Source organism: Cnephaeus nilssonii, assembly GCF_951640355.1.
Source record: "Cnephaeus nilssonii genome assembly, chromosome: 6".
In the NCBI taxonomy this organism is placed as follows: Eukaryota; Metazoa; Chordata; class Mammalia; order Chiroptera; family Vespertilionidae; genus Cnephaeus; species Cnephaeus nilssonii.
Window position 1 is genome coordinate 46,233,535 of NC_137077.1, and position 15,869 is coordinate 46,249,403.

At 51.7% G+C, this 15,869-nt stretch overlaps 1 protein-coding gene across 1 annotated transcript in view; it reads right to left on the bottom strand.

Annotated features, from left to right (window-relative positions):
- Nucleotides 1-15,594, bottom strand: part of VDR (vitamin D receptor) — a 64,442-nt gene extending 48,848 nt beyond the window's left edge. Inside the window, exon 1 of the mRNA XM_079773602.1 lies at nt 15,545-15,594. The gene's annotated coding sequence lies outside the window, so the exon portion shown is untranslated. The remainder of the gene's footprint in view (nt 1-15,544) is intronic.
- Between the last annotated feature and the right edge of the window lie 275 nt (nt 15,595-15,869).

Here is a 15,869-nt window from a genome sequence, read left to right on the forward strand (position 1 = left end):
ATGAGGCTACAAACTCCCACTCTACCGACCTGGCCATTCCTTGGATGACTTCCTGAAGTCATTCCTTGGTTGCCTCCAGGAGCGGCTCTTGGGAGCACTGGCAGCTTCTTGGAGCGGAGCAGTGTCTACAGGCAGGGTCCTACGAGGCCCCAGGCCATGAAGCAGGAGATACATAGCTTTCTTTGATATATTTCCATTTCTTATCTACAGCAATTATTCCTGCAAGCTGCTTTTTTCCAGTGGAAACTCTGCCTTCAGCCTTGTCAACAAGATTTCTGGGTTGATTACTGCTCTCCAGGTAACAGGCAGGCCATGCCCTGTCACTGCTGGAACATGTGGGCAGCGGCAGTGGCCAGTGAAGCATAGGGCACCAACCCATTCATAAGCTACAGCCCAATATCTCTGGTTTTACAGTTGAAGAAACTGAGGCCATCAGAGGGGGAGCGACTTGTCCAAAGCCACACAACGAGGGAAAGTGGCTCTCCACCTCCACCCTGGCCAAATCCCAAGACCTCTCATCACCAGCCTGAGCAGCTTCCAGGGGGACAGAGTGGGGTGAGAGAGAAACGGGCCACGGGAGGAGGGGGAATTTCATTCTTCAGAGGAGGGGAGCTGTGGGAGTCCACGAAGGAGGCCTCGTGTAGACTGCAGTAGGACCACCCAACACAGCTTCCATCCATACACGCAATACAGAGAAACAAAGAGGTGGGTGGAGGTCACCCTCGCTTCTGCCTGACCAACTCCAGCTCCCTGCTCTGGCCTCCGTGGCCTGAAGAAATGGACGAGGACTGAAGACAGGGAATATTCTAAAGCAGGGGTGGGGAACGTCCGGCCCGTAGGCCGTATAAGGCCTGCGAAATCATTTGGCCTGGCTCTGACAAGGCATTAGGAGTGACTTAATTAAATGTTTGACTAAATATAGGCTAATTTTTAAGTTGATAATTTTGTATGGCCTGAGAATATTATAAATGTCTAAATGACCTTTGGCAGAAAAAAGGTTCCCCATCCCCATTTTAGAGGGAAGTAGGATACGCCTGACCTGCTCTCTCCCTCTTCTGGGTTGCTTTCCTCAGATACTAGGATGAGGGTACTTCCCTAGGGCATCAGCTACAGGTGAAAGTTGATAGGGCAGGGAGGCTCTGGGTCCGGTGACTTGGAGACCAAGGAATAGAAACCACGGCAGCCCAAAGGAAGAGCATCAAGAATACAGGGAGAGCGAGGCCAGCCTTCTTCTGGGGAGACCTGAACCCCTGCTGTTGCTGATACAGCTGATGGCTAATGAAATCTCCCCTCCCCACATAAGACCCAATGGCCTCAGAACAGCAAGGAGAGAGCTGCTTCTTTTTCCCAAGAGATTCCCAGCCCAGTTTTTTAGCCCTCTGGGGGCCTCTACCCAGACTAAGCATCCCCCAGCCCAAGTCTACCCTTGCTCAGACAGATGGCTTGGAGGCCCGCTCCACCCACAGCCTCCCTAGCCAGTCTTCTTTTCCTCATCTTTCTTCTGGGACCAGTGTGATCTCTGAATCACTCAGACTTTTCCTGTTCTGTATGAAGGACAGTACCCAGCCCCCGGGCCCGCCAGCTCTGAGATACTCAAGATCCTTGGCATCATATCCCTTGTTTACCTCACAACCAACATGGCCAGCTGACGCCCTTGGTTACCCAACCACCATCCAGCTCTCCCCAACCCATCTCCAAGACATGATAGCACTTCTGTCTCAGGGCTATTTCGGGGACCAAGATATCTGGGTCGCACTCAGCACGGCTCCTGGCACACTGTAGTTTTATATGTTAGCTCATTATTAGAACTAACTAATTTATACAATAGTCGGTGAGCTGAGGGCCTGGAAAATGAGAAGACTTGCAGGGCCCAAAGAGGTGCTGTGGGGGCGGGAAGCCTACTTTCACCCCAAACGCTTCACCCCAAGCAAACATTGCCCAGAGAGCCACATTTCTGCTGAACTGGGAAGAAACTGACCACCCCGCCCATTGGCTGTGGCTTCCAAAAATCTGGCTGCTCAGAGGGGGGAGAAATGGATCGTTCTACTGTCTCTCCAATGAGCAGGGTGGCTGAATCACACCTCTGGACTTTTCCTCCAGAAGGAAGGTAAGGCCCGTGGCTTCTAAGGTTTCACTGATTACTAACCTTTCTCACGCTCATCACCCTTCCCTTCCCTCTGTCACCGAGCACTGTCTCTCTCCTACCTCCTATGTCATCTAGAGCTTATCCTACATCTGCATGCACCTGTTCTCCTCTTAGTGGGGCCTGAAGCTCAGCAATCCCATCATGTCCTCCTGTTTGTCATCGGGGCAGTGGCACCTCCTCCCCCACCCATCAGCGCATGCAGCAGAAGGCAGAGCACTGGGAAAGGCTGCAGTGGGGTGCAGGGGCGGGGAGGGAGAGGGGAAGAGGGCGAGGAACCTGAAGGTGGCAGTGAAGGCTGCAGATGCCCTGGTAGCAGGTGGCCCTGCTGTGGCCCCTAACCTAGACACTGGGCTGGCTGTGGCTCAGTGGGCCTGGACTCCTGGTTGCCTCCAGCTTTTGGCTTTGGGAGGCCATTCACTTATCATGGGCTAGATTCTGAAGCCTCTGTCAGAATCGATAAAGGAACCCGGGTCCTCTGAGACGGGGAGGCCTGGGATAACTCTCTATCAGGCAGCTTCCACCCCATACGGGGCTGACTTACCCACAGGCACCCTCTCTATCTTCTGGATTGTTAGCCAGGGTAGAAACTCCTCATGTATTCATGAAGCTTCTAGGGCTGAGGCCAACAGGGAGGTTCCCATTCGCCTAGAGAGCAGAGCAGTCACCTCGGGTGACACCAGCTGCTCCTCAGGTCCTGATTAGAAGGATTCCCCCTCGAGAGCTTTTCCAGAGCTTCTGTATGGTCGGGTTCCAGCATTCTTCTGTGTAGATTTTCTCTGGGGGACCCCTTGGAAAGCCAGGGGGGGGGGCACAGCATTTCTTCTTGGCCTCACACTGTGGCGGGCATTGGTTCTAGCCTCCAATGCCTTATCTTTGACGGTGACCCTGCCTGGTTTTAAGTACTTGACTACGTGGCAAGCCCTGTACTAGAAGTCACAGACATGATGGCGAGCCACACACAGACACTGCCCTCTTAAAGCGCACAGTGTACTGGGGGAGGCCAACAGGAACTACAATTCACTACGGTCCATGCTGTGGTACAGGTACGCACAGGTGTGACGAAGCATGCAGGAGAGAGAGCATCTGGCCTGTGTTGGCAAGGTAGAGAAGGTTCTTTAAAGGAGGTGACTTCTCAGCCTCTCCACTGAGACAGGCAGTGGTAAGAAGGGGAACAAGGGTCCCTAGCAGATTTGCATGTGCAAAGGCCAAGCAGCAAAAGGAAAAGAGTGTAGTTGAGGCAGAGAAACTAGCTCTATATGGCTGGAGAGAGGGGGGAGGGCGACATCAGGAAGAGATGAAACAACTGGCCATTTTAATAAAGTATATTCTATTCTTTATTCTACTGCATGCTTCTTCTAGTAAAACCACTGAGAATTGAATAGCAGGAATTTTTAATTATTGTAATAATATTTTGAAACGGAAGACTTTCAGATGCCATTCAGATCCGCATTCCAACCTGAATCAGCCTTGATGTTGTAAAGCAAATGAAAACGAACCCCTCTCCCATTGGTTTGTTTGGAAAGGGTCCTCAAGGTCAGCAAAGCAGCGGCCACCCCTGTAGCTCAGTTAAGGTCCCAGCTGGTACACACCCAGAACCACCACCCCTACCCTCCTTTTTTTTGGCGGGGGTCGGGGGGAGTGGAATCCTTTACCCTGGACCATCAGTAACTGAGCTGGAAGGGAGAAATAGAGGAGAGAGTTCTGGAAAATTCAGCCCAGATGAATAGGGAAAACTGTTTTCTGAGAGAAAATAAAAAGAACAAAAGGTTCAACAAGAGCAGATGGAAGTTGGTGAACTCTCAGCCACACATCACCAGTTCAATCCATATTTAATGCATCAATCTGTCCAGGGTGGCCAGATATGGTTGCTGGGCACAGGGAGACCCAAGTTACCACACAGCCAACTGATCCCAAACCCAACTCCACCCATCCCCAGGGCCCACTCCTCTCTCCTGGTCAACAAGGTCACTTCCTCGTTTCCAGGAATCGCTCTAAGGAAGAGCATCAGCCACAAACACACGATGGTCACAAACAACGTGCAGCATGGACATGTGTGGGAAGTCCCCTGCACGTGTGGGCACATGCCAGCCCACACTCTGAGTCAGGGTGTCCACACGCACTGCTGGCCGATGTAACAAAAGCCCAGCCTTCCCCTCAGAGCTATGACAGAAGATACCCTTTTGTTGCAATGTTTTGGGTCAAAACGTCCTAATCTGTCAGGAGGATTCTTTCCCAGGGCCACCAAGTGATATGAAATAGCTCCCTTTGTGGTAACCCATGCACTCCCTCCTAGCTATCACCCCCCTCCCCAGCCCTATCCATTGGCCATCTTCCTCTTCCTTGTTTTTCTTTGGTGCCCAGGGGCAAAGATGGCACAGATTTGCTACACAGAGCAGCATTCAACGAGGCAGCTAAACCAGGGTCTCCAGAGGAACGACTTCTTTCCTTCCTCAGCAGTCAGCTATCTGCCCGCCTCTCCCCTGGCTGCCCCCCACCCCTCCCCTGGCTGCCCACCTGGGCCTCTGTACAGGGTAACAGACATCCTACTCCCTTCACGCAACTCTTTGCAGCAAAGGCAAGCATCCCCGGGGAAGGGATGTGATGCACCAGCTCATAGCCTGTGCCCAACGAAGGAGCTGTGAGTGAAACTCCGCTCCGGCTGGCTGGGCAGGCTCCTCTCTGTCAGCTGGAGCTGCTGCCGTCAGGCAGCCTGATGGGTAGGGAGGAGGCCAGCGGCTGTGGCCCGTCACCGCCCAGGGGGGAGAGGTGACGGCCCCTCCACCCACCACTTCCCCTTTGCTCCCCCACCTCTTACTTTTCCCAGAACTCCCCCCCTTTGACCTGAAAAACAACTCCGCAGCCAGGTTCTTCAGGGATTGAAGTTTAACAGAGACAAAAATAATTCCCTAGTGAGCTATTTTCTGCTCAGCTTTGGGAACAATAGCTCAGGGTGACAGGCGGTAGGGGTAGGCATGGGAGAAGGCTGGCCACTGGCCACCCAGAGTCAGTTTAGGGATTTTTTCCCCTCCATGTCTACCCCACACTTCCCCTGGATCGGGATTTTCAGGGAGGAGGGGACCTTAGTCAGGGGCTCAGGACCATCTGCCCCACCTGCTCCACCTGTGGACCCCAGGTGAGGAGTGAGGGCGGCAGGTGGGGAAAGGCCGGTGGAAGCCCGGGGCTCCCTGCACAGTGGGTTTCAGGCCTCCGTGCCTCACGGCCACGTCACCAAGCCTCACAAAGGGGATGCCACACCCATTTGCCCACCTCACGGGACTGTTGTATTAGCAGAGATGAAATACTGAAAGTGTGTTATAAAAATTGTTATAACCCATAAAAATGTTACTTAATCAGTTTACTACTATTCGCTCAGGTATTTATGAGAAGGAGGAGGACTAGATTCAGGTGTAAAGTAGAGTAGAGGCTGTGAGAGAACACGCTGAAGTATTCCATGGAGCATGACCCTCTCTGGCAGCGTGAGGTCCTCACAGCCAGGAGGGCCCAAAGTGCAGATCATACGTGATAAGCGCCATTCATTGCCTACCAAGCCCTCCAGAGCATTCCATTTTTTTTTTAATACTTAGAGACCCATTCCTTACTATTAATTTCTGTTTGATTTCTCTATAAAGAATTTTCTTTCTAATAAATGCTAGAAAAATATTTATTAGAAACAACTGACTGGGGAAACAGAGTAGGGGAGGGAAGAGGGAAGAGAGGATTCGTTCATGGAATATCATCAGACCGAAAGATTTCATTATATCTCTCAGAAAAACCCTCACTCCGCATTATAAAGTACCCACGGAGAGTGCTCTGTGGTGCCTTTAGAGAGAAATCCTATATAAACAAGGACTATCCTGGTCCCGTTCTATGGAACAGGCACCTGTTAAAGGAAGGAAACGAGCAGGGGACACACCGGAGGCCTGCAGGCCAAACGTGACCGGGGTGTGTTCTGTGCGCCGCCCCACCCCCATCACCACCAGTAACTATACATTTTTAAATTAGTTGTCACTGTTTGAAAAGTAGAGAAATTGCACTTTTGGAAAAAAAAACAATCTGGATGTTGATTTTTCTATTTTAAAAATTAGATAATTTGGACATACTGGGCTGCAGTTCCAGTGGCAACCCAGGGTGTGTATCCCTCCAGCCTCACTCTTAGCCCTGGCCCCGGCCCCCCGGAACCAGCCCACAGTGACACCACTGGAGCTCTGTGATCACGGAGACACGATGCAGAGAACAGACTGCCTGGGTGTGAACCCCGCCCCGCCTTCTGCTCCCTCCCAGCTGTATGACCAGAACCAATGACCTGGGCTCCCCAAACTTCGGTTTTCTCACGTGTAAAATGAGAATAACAATACCTACCTCACAAGTCTGAGGATGAAATGAAATAATGCAGGTTAAGTGCTTAGCACAGTGCCTGGCACAAGCCACGGGCGCGGTGAAGGTTATTGCTGGTTATTATGCACCCGTGGTTCAATAACCGGGGAGAATCTATGTGAGTTGCAGCCCAGCTCTTTAAAGATGTGTCAGCCACACAAAGCAGTTGCCTTTCAAATCTCCCTTCTAGCTCAGGGGACCCAGTCTACCTACAAACATATTTCCACCCAATAAACATCTCTTGTGTGTTTCTGCGATGGGTTAGGTATTGTTGAGTGGTGACACCTGAGAGATGCGTTTCAGGCCTGTTCTCAGGGGCTCCCAGCAGAGTGGGGCTTGCGCAGTCACAGTCCTGTCAGGTGGAGGTAAGCACAAAGCTCTCCCCTCCCTGCCCTTCCCCAACTGTCCAGGAGCTCAGCGTTCGAGAAGAAACTGGGGATGTGTCCGGCTTCTTCCCTTCTAGGCTCCAAACCTTTCCGGAGCTTCACTGAGAAACACTCAATGGCACATTAGCTCCATTTCACCTCCAGATTCTCAAGCTGCACACCTGAGTTCTTCCACTGCCCACAGGTCAACATAATTCCATTTCGACAGAGCTGTTCAGATCTCAGATGGAGTTCATTATAATGGAATTTTACCTGAGGCAACCCATCCCCCACTTCTTAACATCATGGCACCCCAAGACGTTGGTGCGCTTGCCAAATAGGCTGGACAGGAGTACCTTCCCACCCCTGGCAGAGGCCGGGCAATTCAGAGCGCTTGGAACAAAGAACTCTGCCCCGAAGGTGTTTTCCAGCATCCTCCGGGCCAGCCTGGAACTGCCCCACTCACCTTCCACTGGCACCACCTACTGCCTCCTTTCCAGCCTCCTTAGGGGGGAGGGGGGCGAGGGGCGGGCGGACTGAGCTGAGTGCCTGGACACTGTGTGGAAAGGTAATGAGCAGGTGAAGAAGGGACATGCATTCAGGACTTGGGAAGACCTGAACCTAAGCTTTGGTTCTGATTTAAGAGCTCCGTGGCTTTGGGCAAGAAAGGAAGCCACTTAACTGCTTTGAACCTCAGTTCTCTCCTTTGTAAAATGGGGAGAATATTATTATCTAACGCATAGGATTATTTGGGGGCATAAATGAGAAATGCAGGAAAACATTGAACACAGTGTCTGGAATATAGAAAGTTACAATAATCACTGGCAGCTATTATACGATATGTAAGCTTCAGAAGGGTCAAAGGTTGATGCAGAGAGAAACACTGGGACAGAGTTGGGGGTGGGGGATGGAAGAGTTGGTGGGGCCCTGCCACTGAGCCCAGCGTGGGCCTGGAGGGGGGCCCCCAGCAGAGGTGCTCCCCTTGCCTCCAGAGCTGACAGGCACCGACTAGATGAGTAATTACAGGATTTCGGGCTGGGGTGGCCCAGGCAACTGCCCAGCCAGCCACATTCTTCTGCCCGGTGAGTGGGCAGCTGGCTGCTTACGTGGCTGCCAGAACACTGGGTACATCTAGCACCTCTTAAATCCAGCACCCCCAGGAACAGTGTTCAACCCTTGGAAGGAGAAGGGGTTCTCTGTGGGCATTCTGCTCCTTCCACATGGCACCACCTCCACGGTCTCCCTGCCAATCCTTCAGCCACTCCCTGCTTCTCAGATTGGACAAATCAGACGGTCAAAGAACAAGGCCAGACTCTGAATAATCAGTCAGTGGAAACCATTAAATTCAGTTTACCTCACCTGCAGCCTTGAAATGATCAAGAAGCCCTGGACAGACATCAATCCCACACAGCCCCCAGCCCCATGTGCTTTGGTCAGCGAGCACACACGTGGTTCTGTTACTCCCATGTCCTTTTCTCAAAATTGATGCCCGAGGAAAAGAAAACATACGTCCCTCTTAATGCACTTGACAAAAAATGCAGTTCAATGGGCATTAATTGAGTACCTCGTGTGTGCTCAGCACTGACACCAGGCTTTTGAGTAAATGGACAGAACACCAAGTGTGGGGAGGATGTGGAGCCCGGGGGTCCCTCACCCGCTGCGGATGGAAGCACAGAGACGAAGAGCTTCAGCGGCACCCAGAGACCCTGCCCAGGCTCTCAGTGAGGCTGTGGCACGTCCGGAGCCACCTGAGCACAACACACCGGACTGGCATATACATAAAGCAGAAACCAGGTCCTTAGGTCAAGGATGGTACAATTATTGTAGTTGAAAGGGACTTCAGAAACTCACCTAGTACAATGTTTAGAAATGAAGTCTGTGCCAAATACTGAAAGAATGAGAAATAAGGAGAACTTTTATTCACTACTGTAAGGAGTAGGGGGTTTTTGAGGGGGTGCAACCACTGTGGAAAACAGTTTGGCGCTGCAGAGTAATTCCAAACATAGAACTTTGTCTGAACTAACCATTCCATTCCTGGGGATGTGCCCTAGAGAATGCCTACATATGCACCAGGAGACGAGCACAACATATTCCAAGCAGTATTATCTCCTCACAATGGCCCCCAACTGGCAACACCCCAAACGCCCATCAACAAGAGGGAAGACGTACAAATGTGGCATCTTCTCACAAACGAATACTACATGGCAGTGAAAACGCACGAGCTACAGCTGGGTGTGTCGGCATGGATGCCTCTCAGGAACATGATAATGCGTAAAAAAAAAAAAAAAGTGCATCACAGAGAACATAAATGTATGTAAACTTCAAAGACATGTAGAACTAAATATATTGTTTTGTAAAACGTGTAGATGATAACTTACAAAGAAAAGCAAGGAAATAATGAACCGAAGATCAAAATATTAATTATTGTGGAGCAGAGAATGAGGAAGAGGATGCAAATGGGCAGGGCACAGGGTGCTTCTCAGGAACTGCAAATGTTCCATTCTGAACTTAGGTGGCAGGTACAGGGTATATTATATTGTTCTTTAATCTATACGTAAGTGTACTGCATGCTCACGTGTGCATGATGTATTTCACAGTTTAAAAAATAAACAAAAAGAACTGAAGACTCTGAGAAGCTAAATGACTTTCCCATGCTCCCATCAGCTAACAAATGACAGAAAGAGAAATCAATGTACAGAATCTGAGTTTAGCCAAGACAGCCATTCCTGGATTCTAAAGAAACCTCTTGCAATAATGAGTTTCTGGTCTAGTACATTTGAAAACAATTGTAAGAGTCTTTTCACTGTTTAATCCCCAGGATCTTGAATACTGCCTGGCACACAGAAGGCCCTTGACATGTATCTACTGAATGACTGTCTGCACATGCTTTTCAGGGGCCTATTTCATGCCAGGCACTTGATTTCCATCATCTTCAATACTCACACAATCCTACACGTGAATTATTATAACCCCCAGTTTACAGACAAGAAAGCTGAGATTTGAAGAGGTTAAGAAACTTGCCCAAGGTCACAAGCCAGAAAGTGATAAAGCCAGGATTTGAACCCCAAATGCAAATCCTGGGTTTCGCTCATCCCACCAGGCTGCTGGCACAGCTTTTAATAGCACTGCCTAAAATGCCAGCCGTGTATACCAAGGAACCCTGAGAACCAGAGCTGAGGTTGGTAGGCTGAGTGCTTTCTCCTTCCATCTCTGTGTCTGGGCTCTGGCACTTGGAGTGGTTTGTAAGGCCAGCCCAGCACCAGCAAGCAATATAGAGCATGGTCACGGATTAACTTTGCAGCCACGAGCAGGTTACTGCACTTCTTTAAACCATATTTTCGCCACATATACGCTGGAGAGAATAATAGTAACTTACTCCAAAGAGAAGCTGCGATGATGGACGGAGACAAGCAACGTGATGGGCACAATGCCCAGCAGAGGCTATCAGATGAGGCTAGAGTCCACCTCTCCCTCCATGCGGGCTAGATTCAAGAGTATTCTTTAAGGGTAGCCAGGAAGGGAAGAGGTAAACAAGGCAAGAATAGCTCCCAGGTGACAATGGGACAATGGCCTTTTCTTTCTTGGTACACTTAGCTCAGAGAAGATTATCGATAAAGTGGCTTGCTTGAAGTTGAAAGTGTTTCTTATTTGCCTTCCAGACCATTCAAGTCTTATTTGCTCCCATGCGGTCACCCAGCACAGAGCCACCTCTCTCTGGTTCTTGTCAGCTGTTTTTACCCGAGTAAGGTACCCAGGACTGCACGGAGGCCCGAGGGTGCTGGCAGAGAGAGCCTCCTTCTGAGAGGCCACTGTCCCCAGAGTAACCTTTGGGCAAACCAAGCTTGCTCCCAGGTCAACTTGTTCAAACTAGTTAGTGAATCGAACCCTGCCGCTCACAAACATTTATTGCAGGCCTATTATGTGCAAGGCATGGCCCTGAACGCCCTGTGGCTGTCCATAAATGTAGAGGTGGTAGGGTTCCATGGAGGTTAAGACAGACCCAAGTGTGAGTCCTGACACTCCCACTCACCAGCTGTGTCACCTTGGCACGCTTCTCAGTCTAACCAAGATTCAGCTTCCCGTTTGTGAAAGGATCACGGCAGCTCTCTCTCTCAGGTGGCAGCAGGCTCGGAAGGCTGCCCATGCGCTTACCTAGCACAGCACCTGGTACAACTGTGGGCTCCGTAAGTAGCTGTTCCTGGAGCTACAGCTTCAGTGCCAGCAGGTGGCACACACTGGATGCGTGACCAGCAAAGCCTTAGGTGCCCCACAGTGCCTTGGATGTCACCTTGCATAACACCTCAAAGCTTCAACCTGTCATCAGAAGGCCAGCGAGAGGCAGCAGCTTCCCAGGAACCAGCTGCTGGTCCTGCCCAAACTCCACTTTCCCGCTGGTGCAGCTGCCCACACCCTGCTCAGGATCAGGACTCTCCCCTGTGCAGAATGGGGACTTTGTGTGGCATCTGGTTGTGGGAACACTGCCTGGTCTATTCCTTGGCACGGGACCTGCAGGGCAGGTTTGCAAAAGCATGACACACAATCAGAAGCCTGCTGCTTCTGCCTCTCACTCCTGCCATTTACTGATCAGCCACCTCCCCCCCCTCCTTGCCGGCCCAGGAGGTACCTCCCCTTCCCACCTCCCCATAAGTCACTTAAAAGGGTGGGACTTCCCAAAAGGTCTTCATTTGCCTTTGTCACTTGTCAGTGATGAGAATGACTTCCTTTCTGCAGAATAGACAGAATCACTGCACAGTCATCAAGGAGGCTCCACCCCTCCGCACTGACTTCCCAGTCACTCAAACACTTGCTCTGGGGACTCTCCAGGGAATCCACCCTGAGCATCTGGACCACAAGGACCAAGGACTCAGAAGGGAGGGCAGTTTCTCTTCCACATGTCACCAGGGCAGGATGCAGTCACTGCCACCAACGCCTATGATGTGGGTTGAGCAAGAACAGCCTGTCTCCACCCTGGACCATTTCCCCAATAGTCAGACCAGACCAGGGAGTTAAGCTCCAGTGGCCCAGGCACTGACCCCAACTCCTGCTAAGCAGCTTCTCTCTGGCTCTGGCTTCCACTTTGCTTACCATGTCCCCGGAACCCGATTACACGTGACCTGCGCCCTTTTCCCACATGGGCAAGGTTTGACTACGCTTCCCTTTCTAGTTGTTTACCTGAGTTAGAGCTGGCTGTTCCCGCAGAATGGTGTGGCCCCCAGAGATCTGGGAAGCAGAAATGGGGGAAGAGGGAAGAGGAAGCTTGGGGCTGAGTCTTGGCTCTATTATAAATCTGATTCCCCCAGGGGCAGCTGAAGGGGAATTGGCAGGCCTTCCTGTCCCTGTCTGAGGTAGGGGTGGGGCAGGAAAACCAAAGGTGAAGCTGGTCACAAGTCAAGGGTGAAAGGAAGTCACCCGAATGAGAGGTAGGCTGGGTCCTGGGAGAGGGTGGCTGGGAGCAGTGCTGCCCTCAGGGAGGAGAGTGAAATTGGCTGATGATACGTGGGGAGCAGGCTGGGGGGCAGCTACCCCCACCTTCCCCTCCCCCATTAAGCACACCTCCATTTTCTCCTCCTCATTAAACCCATTTCCACCTGCCTTTCCCTCTGTGACCTCCACTAGGTCTCGAGTGATATTTACTAGACCCGTGGTCGGCAAACTGCGGCTCTTTGGCCCCTTGAGTGTGGCTCTCCCACAAAATACCGCGGCCTGGGCGAGTCTATTTTGAAGAAGTGGCGTTAGAAGAAATTTAAGTTTAGAAAATTTGGCTCTCAAAAGAAATTTCAATCGTTGTACTGTTGATATTTGGCTCTGTTGACTAATGAGTTTGCCGACCACTGCACTAGAATGATTAAATATGCCACTTTGCCTGGGGCAGTTTTGGTTTATTGGACATAACTAGCAATAGCACCTCCTTTCACGCAAAAGTCTTAATAGACAGTAAATTACACCGTCACTCGCCAGCACATCCATGGGGCACTGACACAGGCGGGTCAAGGGGGAATCAGAGAAATGTAACTAGAAGTGAGGCCCTGGCGGCCCAGAGCAACAGCCAGAGCTGCCCATCCTGGCCTGAGACCGTCTCTGGGAAGAGGCCTGGTCTGGTGGGTTCTGCTTCCTCTCATCCCTCAGAGGGTCTGGCATCATTCTGAGCAGACAAGAGGCTGTTAATCAAACCCCGGCATTTCCTTACTTCTCTCTACCTGCATCCAGCACAGACTTGCAGCAGTGACAAGTGGGAAACTGGAGTCCTGTCACTCATCCTGTGCAGTAACCAACCAGAATGTCCTACTAGCTCAGACTTCCAGGTGCTCCTGACTCTGGCTCTCTGGCCACTAGAACCCACCTGCTGGACGTTGATGACAGCAGGCTCCCAGCAGAGGCAGATCCCGGCCAGGATGGCCGCTGCCTCCTCAGGGTGTGGGGTGAAGAACTGAATGACTGAAAGGCCTTCTCCTATTGTGGATAACCATTTGGCCTGGTCCACTGAGCCCCAGGCCTTTCTGCAAACATGGAAAACATTGGCTTTAGACACTAGCTATTCTGGGAGTGAAGGGTGGGGGACCAGGAGGTCCTTGTGGAGCTTTCTCGGGCACTCAGTCCCTAAAGGAGACCAATTCTGAGGAGGAAAAGAGGAAGCAGACAGAGAAACCTTAAACACCAATAACCAGTGCGCCCCAGACAAGATCAGACCTTCCACAGTATTTATATAAATAAAGTCTTGGCTGAAGAGCTGTGAGGGGTCAGGAAAGCTTTCTAACTCTCTTCCTTTTCCTCCTTCCTGTCCCACTCTCCTCTTTTCTTAACTTTTTTTCTCCCCTCCTTTTTCTTATTCTTTGTCGTGGAAAGGGTCCAAGTTGTGGCTGATGAGAGATCAGCCAAACAGAAGCCCTGGGACCAGCCAGAGTACAGATTGAATTCCCCAGATTTTTTCTCAGTTTGATTCAGCCCCACAACTTCTTGTGGAATATTCTCCAATGGGTTCAGAGAGGCCAGTTGAGTGAGGGGCAACGGACTCTGGGGGCCTCTATTTCTGCTCAAGGATCTGAAGTGTCCAAAACAAAACCCAGAGAAAAACACTGCAGTCCTAGTACCTCCAGGCCTGACTGCATACCAGTCCTGACACCATTCCAAAAGCAACCCCCCCCCCCCAGCACTTGGACAAGGAAGGGACGAGGGAGGCCCCCAATACACAATACTTTTGGTTCATAGAGTTGAGACTCCAGTGTCCAAATAATCCATTTCTGCCTCAGCAAGTCACCTCCACTTCCCAGCCTGGCTTACAACCTTTGCCAACACCATGGCTTCCCTAGCTCCAGAACCTTCCTGACTTCTTGTGCACACCCACCTCGCTAACAGAGACGGGCAGCTAGTAAGCTCACTGGGCAGACATGGAATGAGGGGCTAGAAAAGTCTGCAGTGCTGGGATGCACCTCCTGATCCTGGAAGGAGAAGAGATGTGGATTTACCACAAAGCCGCAATCCCTTCAGAGTCAACCCCTTCTGGAATCTTATCATAGCCATCCCATAATGATTGCTGTGCCGGGTGTTTCCTTCAGAAGTGGCCACCACCGGCCATGAGGAAGACGGCCTTCCAGCTGGGAGCAGGAGCAGAGCTGAACTCTGCCCAGGAGAGCTTCAGCAATGCTCCCAAAATGCCTGCCCAACTGCTTGCCTGGGCTCTGGCCCTTCTGGCTGCAACTGAGCCCAGACAGGAGGCTGACTCACTCACCACACAGAGTAGGAGGAGGAAGAGGAGGAGGAGGAGTAGGAGAAAGAGGAGGAGAAGATGCGGGAAGGGCCTGGGCTCAGAGACCCAGGGCTCTCCCAGCCCAGGCAGCCTGGGTCTCAGCCTCAGTAGTCCATGGAGAGGTGGGCAATGTCCACTGCTCCCTCGAGAACACATGTGCCCTCCTAGATACTGCCCCTGAATCCTCCTCACCCACGGCCCACAACGTGCCAGCTCCTCACTCTCCAAACAGAAACTGCTCCCTGAGCCCCCTCCTCTATTAGATGCTTGCCCCTGAGTTTGGCTGGACGTTTAGGGGCAGCTCCTGAAAAATAAAGCCAGTGCCCTAGGGCCAACTAGGTCTAAAGTCAGTAGTGGTTAAAAAGTCAAGAAAAGGAAAGAAAAGAAGAGAAAAGAAAAGAAAAAAGAAAAGAGAAAAGAAAAGAAAAGATACTCTACTTAAAAGATCCACCATGGCAAGTGAGTGACCATACTTGGTTCCTACAAGATAATAAGGCTACACACAGTCCACCCCTAAGAGACATTAGCACCATCGACAGCCAATCTCTCCCTGTCTTATTCCTCCACTCCATGCCAAGGCGCCCCAACAGAGGAAGGAAACAAATGCTTCTTGTTGCCCAAGTGCTGAGCACTGTGCTAGCGGACCACGTCTGCGTTAAGCTGCTTGGGCACGAAGAGGTCGCTGCTCCCTCGCCAGCCTGGCATGAACTTCAGCTCTTCCTCAGACCACAGTGCCTGTCCCTTCAGTGACCCAGCCTCATGGCACGGCAGCCCGGATCTTAGTCGCCAAGTTTGCCTCTGCGACTTAGACTCTAGTTTTGCACCTGGACACTCAGGCCTGGTACTCCTGACGCCCCCACCTCGGGCCTAATCCCGACCCTGGGGCCCCCTTCCCCGCCGCTCCCGGGTCCGCACCTGGTCTGGCGGGTGGGCACGCTGCTCCGCATTCCCGGCGAGGTCTGGCTGCGCGGCTGCCTTTTGACAAGCAGAGACAGCCCGGCACCTGGCCCCGCCCACGCAAGCCCCCGCCCACAGGGCAGGCCCCGCCCACTGGCCCCGCCCACAGGTCCAGTCCTTGCTTGCCAGGAACTCCAACTGTGCTGCAACCATCTTGGACTTGGGATCAACCACTGCACTCTGGTTTGGGAGACTCTGCCTGGTGTAGTCCTCCAGGGCTGCCGTCCGCAGGGCAGCGCATGCTTCTGTCCTCCGTGCGTGGGCGTTCTCGAGGTTTACGCGT